This window comes from Dermacentor andersoni, chromosome 10 (assembly GCF_023375885.2).
Source record: "Dermacentor andersoni chromosome 10, qqDerAnde1_hic_scaffold, whole genome shotgun sequence".
Lineage (NCBI taxonomy): Eukaryota > Metazoa > Arthropoda > Arachnida > Ixodida > Ixodidae > Dermacentor > Dermacentor andersoni.
This window is the reverse complement of record NC_092823.1, coordinates 99,905,310-99,914,915: the sequence shown is the minus strand read 5'-3', so window position 1 is coordinate 99,914,915 and position 9,606 is coordinate 99,905,310. Positions and strand designations below refer to the sequence as shown.

Genomic DNA, 9,606 nt, shown 5'->3' with positions numbered 1-9,606 from the left:
ACACTCCTCGTCTTCTCATTGTCCTCTACCATTGCAATGTTATCGTCATTATTGCATCGTCGTCGTACAGTCGTCATACAGTTATCATATTATCGTGATTATACCGCCGTGATCATACAATGATCTTAATTTTACTTTCCTCATTCGACTCTCATCATGACATCGTCGTCCCACGGACGTCGCCATAACATCCTCTTCATACCACCGTAATCTAGCTGTCATTTTAGCATCGCAATCCCTTAATTAATGCCATCTCATTGTCTGTCGTCGTCATACCGACTTCATCGCTCCATGCACGTCAATCCTTCTTGGTTTTTCTAAAGTATAATCCCGCTGTTGTGATTCAACAGTGTTACGCCGTTTTGTCGTGCCACCGTCGTTATTGCGTCGTAGTCATACGTCATTGTTAAACCGTCATCGCGATAAGCTCCTCGTCATCGAAGAATCTAAGTGCTGTCGACGTATCGCTGGCGTCGCTATACCATCGTCCTCATTTCCGAATCACCACTTCATTTCCATCATGCCATGTTCATACCACCTTTTTAATTCAACTGATGTCATTCCGTCGTCGTCATCACCCATTTCTCGTTCCATCGACGTCCTTCCTTCGTCATTTCATCGTCATCATGCTGTCGTCGCCATACCAGCTTCGTCAGTCCATCCACATCATTGCATCTTCATCATTCCATCCTCGACACGATGACATGGTCATACAATTGTCGAGATACTGTCATGCTCATGGGTGACCATGGCAATAGTAGTGCCATAGTAAAATGGTGCGATACCGGAGACAGTGAATGTCGCATGTAGCCGAAGCAACCGAAGTCTCAGAATGACCACTACATATTTTAGGTTAACATAACTTCAACAATACGGTGTGTCGCTGCATAGCCTCAATGCTAGTCGCATTACCGTCGACAATCATCTTGGTATATGTTCTGTCGAAATCTTTTCATCAGTATGCAGCAACTCCGAATGCCGTCTACGTCATCTACCGCTAAGAGAGAAAGGCAGCATTATATGAGCTCTAATATGGCTGTGCGCAGTGGAATCCTAGTCACGAATTTCTCATGAAATAAACTAAAGTGAGTAAAGGACTGGGCGGAAAATGCACTTTTTTGGTAAATTATTGACTGTCCTTCACAAAATCTTAGTTGAAATCCACCTTCATAACGTATTTGCAGACAAAAATGTAACAGTGCTTATTGCCAATAGGAGCGAGAGCCATTTGTCATGCCTTTGTAGACTTTTGCTCCTGCTCCAGTTTCTTCACCTTCACCTTCACCTTCACCTTAAACAATGCTCCATCTGTCATTGTATCGCCAGATATTTTATTATTTATACCTGAAAATGGAACCCAGTGAGACCAGTTATTCGTCATCGCCTACAAATTGTGTACAGAAAGCTGACGTCATTTCCTGAAATAATTTATTTTTTCTCAACCATCCAGGAGGCACCCAATAATTGGAACCCCTTACCCATCTCCGTCGTCACCTTTTTCAGCCCTTCCGCATTAATATTGGTACTTCAAAATCATTTTTGAAAATACCCCGTATAGATATATATTTTTCTTGCCAGACTCCCTTCCTTATTAATTTCTTGCATAGATCTCATTGAACAAGCTCAGTAAATTAATTCTTGCTGCTTCAAAATCTATTTAAAAACATGAACAGTGTTATCTTAAACACGGAATTTCTTAAACTCATTCCAATTGAACCGCAGCTGCTGTACAGTCATCGTTGTGTCTCGGAGCACTGAAATTATTTTTCAGTGCTAGACAATATGCTGTTCATCATAAATGTGTTCGAGTGTTGGCCATCTGCTACATTGTTAGTTGTTTACAGAACCGCAAGAAGAACAGGAACTTCTATAAATGACCTTGTTTTCCTGGCATTATAAAAAGCGAAACTGCATTGCTTCCATTAAAACTGAGAATAGACGTAGGTAGACGGAAACATCCGTGCGACATTTCGAAGACCACCAAATCTGAAGGAATGCCTCCTACAAGAAAAGATTCCGCCACCTTATTGGCAAGATCAATTTCTTTACTAATGTTAGCACATGCAGTTTTGGGTGCGAGTGGGCGGTCTGGCAACCGCAACACTAACAGTAAGTTCATGTGCTCCTTCTTTGCTTCTGCAGGATCAGAAAAGAAAGAATGCCGCAGCCAGAACATTGCTGCGTCAATGCGCCATGATATCGTTGCTTCTCATTAGGCTACATTTAGGGGTAAAGCGATCCCTAGTCATAAAGTGCTCCTAAAATCAACGCTTTCTTACGAACGTTCGATTTAGCAAGTTCACAAAGCCACTTTATATCCGCCTTAAGAGGCAGAGCGGCTGGAGCGTTGCGCTTTTTAAGCAACAAGTTTACTGCGTGCCTTGCGAAATGCTTATTACTTGGCGACGCTCTTTTATGTCACTTTTACATAAAATGCGAAAAAGACAAAAACAGAATTTTTATTTCTCGTCAAATACGAATATGGCTATAACATTTGTTCAGATTGAGCTTTAGAGAGGCGATCACGAGATGAAAACACCTAATTTTGCTTTGAGTCCGTACCTTTCCACATATGCCACGAGACAAGACGACGTAGTTGGCGCAAGCATTCTGTGCGGCTCGTAGTAATCTTCTGAATATGTACCATCTGGTAGATGTGGCTGGAAAGACTATGTTGAAGCAGTATTCGTAGAACTCGAGAACATATATTAACTCTGACTGCACAGTACACATTGAAACTTAGCATTGACAGCGTACTTTACATTGTATCTGTCTAAGATAAAAGTTCTTACAGGATGTGACTCCAGGGTTTCCGAGTGCCGCTATCCTTTCGGTACGTACTGTTTCATTCAGTCAGCCACCATTACAATGTACTATAATTACGTGGCATTGAAGACCTCATTGTGCTGATATTAATGTGAGCGGTAACGCTAGCGGGCATGTGGGTACCAAGCGGAAAGGTAATAGGCGTACGCTTTCTGTCAGCTATACCCTGCTTTGTCTTGCTTCTGAAATACATAGACAAATTTCACGTGCCAGTTCAATTGAACGCTCCACTTGAAAACTTCAATGTGGTGCACTGTTCCATACCTTCAACAGCTTTGTTACACAAAGAAATTCTGAACTTTTGTCTATGTGCCACCCAGTAAACCTTATATGCTAGTAGTGACTATGCATAGTACAATATAGCAAGGAGCTGGGACGAGAGCCCAACAGGACTGAGTGTGATGAAATACAAGCCATATCTACCATCGCAATGAAGTCGGATTCAACACAGTGACCTTTTCTATATATTGTGTATTTTCGAGGCTCCTTGACCAATATTTAGGCGTTGGGCGTCACACTGCTTAGTAGATTAAAATAAAAAGTCACCATCGGGTTTCTGTTAACGGGGCCTGGAACAACTTTTTCTTATCGAAGTCGAAAAATGCATTTGAAGTCCAAATAGGCTATTTTAGGAATACTTTGCCGAAAAAAAAAATACTTCAATGCGTTTAGCAGAAGCGGGGTTATTGGCAATCAAACACCCACCTCGCGGGGCTACCCCTACTGCTTCAATGACTCGCACTGCGAAGGCTACGGCGGAGAGAGGCATGCGCACAACGCCCCGCCTACTGAACGTCACCGTGGTGCGCAGTCCAAATATGATTTTGCATGTTGCCGTAGACGCGACTACTTCCGATTTCGGAGCCTGCGACGCGCTAAACGTAAGCCAAGCGCAGTGGTTTTCGGAAAGCTGCAGTGCGCTCAGGGAGCGGACTCGTGACGGCACACCTCAGCGGCCGCGGTAGCCACGCTACGTAGCAGACCGCAGCTACGTGCAACTGTAGTGCGCATGCGCAGCGTTTTCGTGGTGCTTGACAGGTATTGAGTCATCGCTCGTGCTCGAATCATCCAATATGGCCGTGCTACTTGTTGCGGACCGGCTTCGTCCTTCACCAGTCTTACCGATCCAACTTGCGCATTATGAAGCGTCATCAGTACCGCAACGCAAAGCGGAGTCTGCCCAGGCGTCTAACCAGAAGGCACCAGGAGTGAACTCACCCTCGCAAGCGTGCGCTCAGTCGTTAGTTAGTTTTTGTGTGGTTCGAGGCTAGTTGGATGTTCAAAACAAGTCGAAATTAGCGAGACCAGAGGGTGGCCAGAGTTTAATTCTTACGCGGGCTGCTGCGGCCGAGCGCGAGCAGACGATATTCGCCTGCTTCCGGAAGTACGCAATTCTTATTGAAATTCAAAAGCGCATTTTCGCTTACTTCAACTTGTTTATTAAACTGCGCCAAGAAATATATACATATACACAGTTACAGTGGGAGGAAACGCGCAGATCCAAACAACCTTATTGATTGATGTCAGCTATTGGCCCATAGCAGTCGCTTATGGGTATCTGTTATGTTATGAAATAAAGCGCCCGGAAAAGAGTGACGAGCAGGCTTCGGTCGAAAAGAGAGCGTTTGAGAAAAAGGTGACTTCGCGCTCCACTTGGGAGGTCCACGCCCCACGCAACACTGCAAAATTGGGCTGAGATGTCCACAGCAACGTATGCTATGCGCAGACGGATTTTTTTTTTTTTCACCATGCCGGACCCATGTTCAGGGTCCCTTTAAACGGTTGCTGGAATAAAGAAAAAGTTTATGCACTTGGATTAATTCATATGGATGTAGGAATGAACGTCAATACGTACGACAGCATTAACGGAATGTCAACGGTTATGGTAATGAAGCAGTCAAGAAATATAGAGTCGTCTACAAAATCCAGAAATACGAAATTCCGGAAAGCGTTCTGCGTGGATGTAGAAAGAGAGAGAAAAAGAGAGATGAAGAGGAAAGGCAGGGAAGTTAACCAGATAACAGTCTCCGGTTTGCTGCCCTACAGTGGTGATGGGCGACAGGGGTTAGAAAGAGGAGAGAGACGAAAGCGTTAAAAAAAACAAAAAATAAACACGCACACATGGAGGCACACACACACAAAAGGTGTTCCATTTATATACGTTCACAAAGGCCGGTAGATCGCGAACAGCGCAGTAGTGCTCTGTAAATTACAGAACTAATCATCGGGACTTCGTATTAGGTAGCAAGTAAGTTTTGCCGAAGGTTGCACAACATGCTAGCGGGCGACTGAAAACTACGGCAACGGGTCTAAAGTACACTCGAGCCTCCTTATAAAATGTAGGAGGGGAAGCCGAAATTACTTGCCCACATGCGTTGATTCGTTGTACCCATTACTGCCATTTACTGATATATATGTGCCCAATGGGGCACACCTTTATAAACATGGAAATAATAAGACGGCTTTGCGACCTGCCCGATTGCTACATGGCCACGCGTGCGATGAAATTTGAATAAAATAACAAAAGAATCTTTCACCTGCCCCTTAGCACTTGACGTGACAGCCTTCAGATAGCCGTCTTCTACTGCGACGGCCTTTCGCGTCCGCTTTCCGCTTGGCTCGTCGCGGTCGAGCAGTAGGTGGCACAAAACACAGCGCTCCGCTGTGTGATCGATGAGGCAAGCGAACTTGGCTTGGCTCGGCCGGCTCGTGGCCTCCCAGAGTGCACCGATGCTGATGCATTCTCGGAGGCAACGCCCAGCTGTCGGCCCGCACGGCGCGCCGCAGTGAGAGGCGGCAGTGAATGCACGGCGTGGCGTGGCCTTCGAGATTGCGCCGGGGAGATCTCTGAGGCTAGGCCCAGCTGCGGCTGCCTGCGCGGCGCGACGCGCAGTAGAAGTGAGTGCACTATTCTGTCACGCTTCCGCGCGTAGCCGCGCAACGTGGTGCGGCTCGCGGAGCCAATCGCGTTCAACGGAGAGGATTGTTGGGTAAGTGGAGAAGTGCGATAGTGAGCTGCTTGCTGCTTGTGCGCAGTTAACGCGCGGCGGTGAGCAAGACCAAGGTTGCCCGACGACATATTCGACGTGGGAACGCGGGAGTTTACTCCGCTGCCACGAATTGTCGAAGTACATAGCGATGTACTAGCAAAGTACATAGCGACTTTTTGGTTTTGGAAACGAATCTAGCATGTTAAATCTTTTGGCAGGACGATTTGACTCCGTTTAAACGAGTTCACAAGGACATAGCAGATCACGGTCAAGCGCGCACGAACAAGGACAAAGTAAGGAGTAGAAAACAAAAGCGCTTTTGTCTACTTTTGTCTATTAAACGTTTGTGTTGTCTACTCCTCATTTTCTCCTTGCTCGTGCGCGCTTGACCGTGATCTGCTATGCGTAACCAACTAGCCCAAAAGTCGGTGCTCTTGAGCTTCAAAATGATAGACTAGTGGGCTAGTTGGTACTGCATAACTTGAGGTAAAGCATAAGAGAGCACGTAGGACAACAGGATAAAACGAAGACACAGCGCTACTGACTGAATTTTTATTGCACATGGTTACCCCATACAGGGTGTTTCAGCGAACACTTTCAATTTTTTTTAAGGTTGCCTGTGGCAGATAGCTCAATTCTAGTTTATGAGCTGGTCTACTAGAAACGGTGGACACTACTTGCACAAAAAATTGAAATGCAAATTTTACTAATTAACAAGAATTCACTAATTAACCTTTAGGTAATTATCTTATGACCCATATTGCAATTTACAAATTTTAGCAGTGAACTTCGCAAGGCGGATCCACTTCAAACAAATTCTCAGGACGACACCAGTTTCGAGATATAAATTCCCGAACTTTGCGGATAAATGCATTGGCGTTCCAGTTGTGGGCTTCAGTGAATAAAAGTACGTTTTGTTAACAAATTAACTGGAACGCCAATGCATTTCTCCGCAGAGTTCGGGAATTTATATCTCGAAACTGGCGTTGTCTTGAAAACTCGTTCCAAGTAGATCCGCCTTGCGAACTCCACGGCTATAATTTGTAAATTGCAATATGGGCCATAATGCAACTAGTTCAAATTTATTTAGCGAATTTTTATTAAATAGTCGATTTTGCAGCTCAATTTTTTTGTGAAAGTATTGACCGCCGCTTCGAGTAGACCAGCTCAGGAACTAGAATTGTGATGTTCGCCACAGGTAACTTTTAAAGATTTTTGAAAGTATTCGCTGAAACATCCTGTATATACCGTAGTACATTAGGAAGAAAAAAGCCACCGTCGCAACATGGATTTCTTTTCGGCAAGAGCATGCACCACTGGCCGCTCCCGCCATAGGAACAATAATTCTTCTTTTTTTTTTTTGAGAGCGAAAAAGATTGGCAACTTACAGAGTTATCGTTTCTAATTATTTCAAATGCCTCAATAATCTCCCTAGTCACTTGATCTGGGTTTCTGGATATCCCTTGTGAGATGTCAAACAAGAGTTTCCAGTTACAACACAAGCAGTGTGCGGCTAGATGACCTGTTTTACAAGATTTTTAACATTGTTCGAATGTTCCCGTTAGCGATCATTGCGGCACCTTCACGTCGGACCAATATATTCCTTCCCGCAGCCTAAGCAAACACGGTGCAACACTCCTTCCATGCACGAAACAAACTATTCTCGGTGTTTTTTTTTAATGCAATCATGACGCTTCTTTCTAGTAGACAATTTCGAAGGGTCTGAAAACATGAGTCTAAGCAAGTATATAATTTATGCTAACGTTATTTTCCAAACTGTAACGGGTTGAATATATGCAAAATATTGAATATCAATATTATTACCAGAGATCACAAGAAACAGTTCCAATGATTAAGTCGATCTGCAATGTAGTCATACGTAACTCGATCGACGGGCAGGTCCGTAACGGTAAGACGTGGAACCTCCTTAGGCACCTGCTCGAGGACACCAACACCCGTACTAACCAGCGCCATTCACTCGCCAAAAATTTTCCCCGCTTAAACAAAAAGCTCTGTCTCCTACTTATGTACGGAATGGCGACTTAGATCGAAATAATTTCGAAGAGTTCAATCAAGAGGATCTCAAAGCCAAATGACGCCTCTTGATAATAGAAAAAAAAATTAATTGTGTTTCTGTACATCACAAAGCTCATGTACCCGCGAGCAAGTACGTCCGTTCCCTACAGGCTACACCTTTGTGCGCGATAAAGTAATGGCCAGAAACAGCTCAGATATTAAGTCCGAGTAAAGCTTTTCCTTACAGTCATCGGAAATGTTCGTTAGAAACTCCTAAAACAAAGCCAGAAACACACTTGGTGAACAAATACCCATTCCACACCTCCTCAATAAGGCAAACCGAATGAAAATACAAGGATAGATTAAACTAGCACCCTGTCGACTTGCAAGAAGGCGCAAACTATAAGGTGAGACCCATTCCCGAAAACAAGCAGCTAGACAACATTCGCCAGACTTGTTCTCTGCTCCAGCATCGAGGGCGAGGTTGTTTGTGTACGAAACAGCCACTCCATCAGCGCAACTACAGAGAGGAATAAAGCGCCAAAAAATCTCAGTCACTCTGCCACCAGCTATGATTGCCTGACCCGCTATGACTGGCGGACGCTGCGCTATCCAGCTTTTAGATAAATCATCACTAACGTGAATGCTTTTATAAGATGTCAGATCCAAAATACGAAAGGCAGATAAGTAAAAGAACGCGCTCCCTCTTTCTTCAATTATCCATCACCGGACAACGCCCGTCGTAAACACACACGAATAGGGCTAAGGTCGTTGTTGATAAATATTTGCTTCATAAACAGAGATCACTCATGGGCATGCGCTAATGATTAATAATATCAGTGCCACACGAAACAGTGTAATGCAACCCAGCGCCAGCTATGGCTGAAATGCTTCGCATTATGAGCAAAACTAGTATTTTTTTTACATCTTGATGTGTCAAACCATCATCGAATTAATTTATACTGTGCTTCAGTGCTTTATGCGTTAATTACCAGTAAGCCTACCGGAGCGATAAGCGATATTGTGCAGTTGGCATAGAGGTTAAATATTTGGTAAAACGTTAAAAGAGTAATTGGTTTAGCAAAGCGTCATAGATACACTTAGCCATCTGATACCTTTTAAACTTTATCAAAGATTTTATACCAAATAATAATCGCAACTCCTCATAGACCACAATTATGCCAAGAAAGCATTGCGATATCTCACAAACGTATTGTGATTTTATTCTAATTCATTATTTCAACACTTGAATAAGCACTTGCAGCTATTAAGTGTTTCTTTAAACAGTGCTTGAAATGCCCATTTTTTCTATTCAGATTGCTATTGCTTCTGGAACATGAGCCTAGGACCTGTGGATGAAGGGTGGTTTCACTTTGACCATAATTCAAAAATATGTCAACCAAAAGCAAGGAAGAACAACTGCAACGGATTTCAAACTAGGTCCGACTGTACGGAAAGGTGCTCCAATTTGACGTCAGTTCCCTCCTCCTGGAAAACCATTCGCAATGGTACAGAGATCTCTGGCGAATAAAAACACGCCTTTAATAAAATGACCGTAATCGATGGGCGCACATCGGTTTATTTTTAATTTCCCTTAAACGCATCAAACTTTTAAACAGATTTATTCATTGACCTGAAATTCTAAGGGCTTCTTAACTGCGCTTATGAACACCACCTGTACGCAGATTTCAGATATTTGAAGTGTAATTAACGAGTATCCGTGTGCCTTTCCAGGTAGCGCCCAATTAGCGTTTAATACGAGGATCGCAGACCT

The 9,606-nt window shown here is 43.8% G+C and overlaps 1 long non-coding RNA gene across 1 annotated transcript; it reads left to right on the top strand.

Moving 5' to 3' along the window:
• Positions 1 to 1,876: 1,876 nt before the first annotated feature.
• Positions 1,877 to 9,395, top strand: LOC129380286 (uncharacterized). Its single transcript, XR_008608296.2, has 3 exons — positions 1,877 to 2,109; positions 2,795 to 2,833; positions 9,149 to 9,395. It is a non-coding gene; the product is annotated as an uncharacterized lncRNA (long non-coding RNA).
• Positions 9,396 to 9,606: the final 211 nt, after the last annotated feature.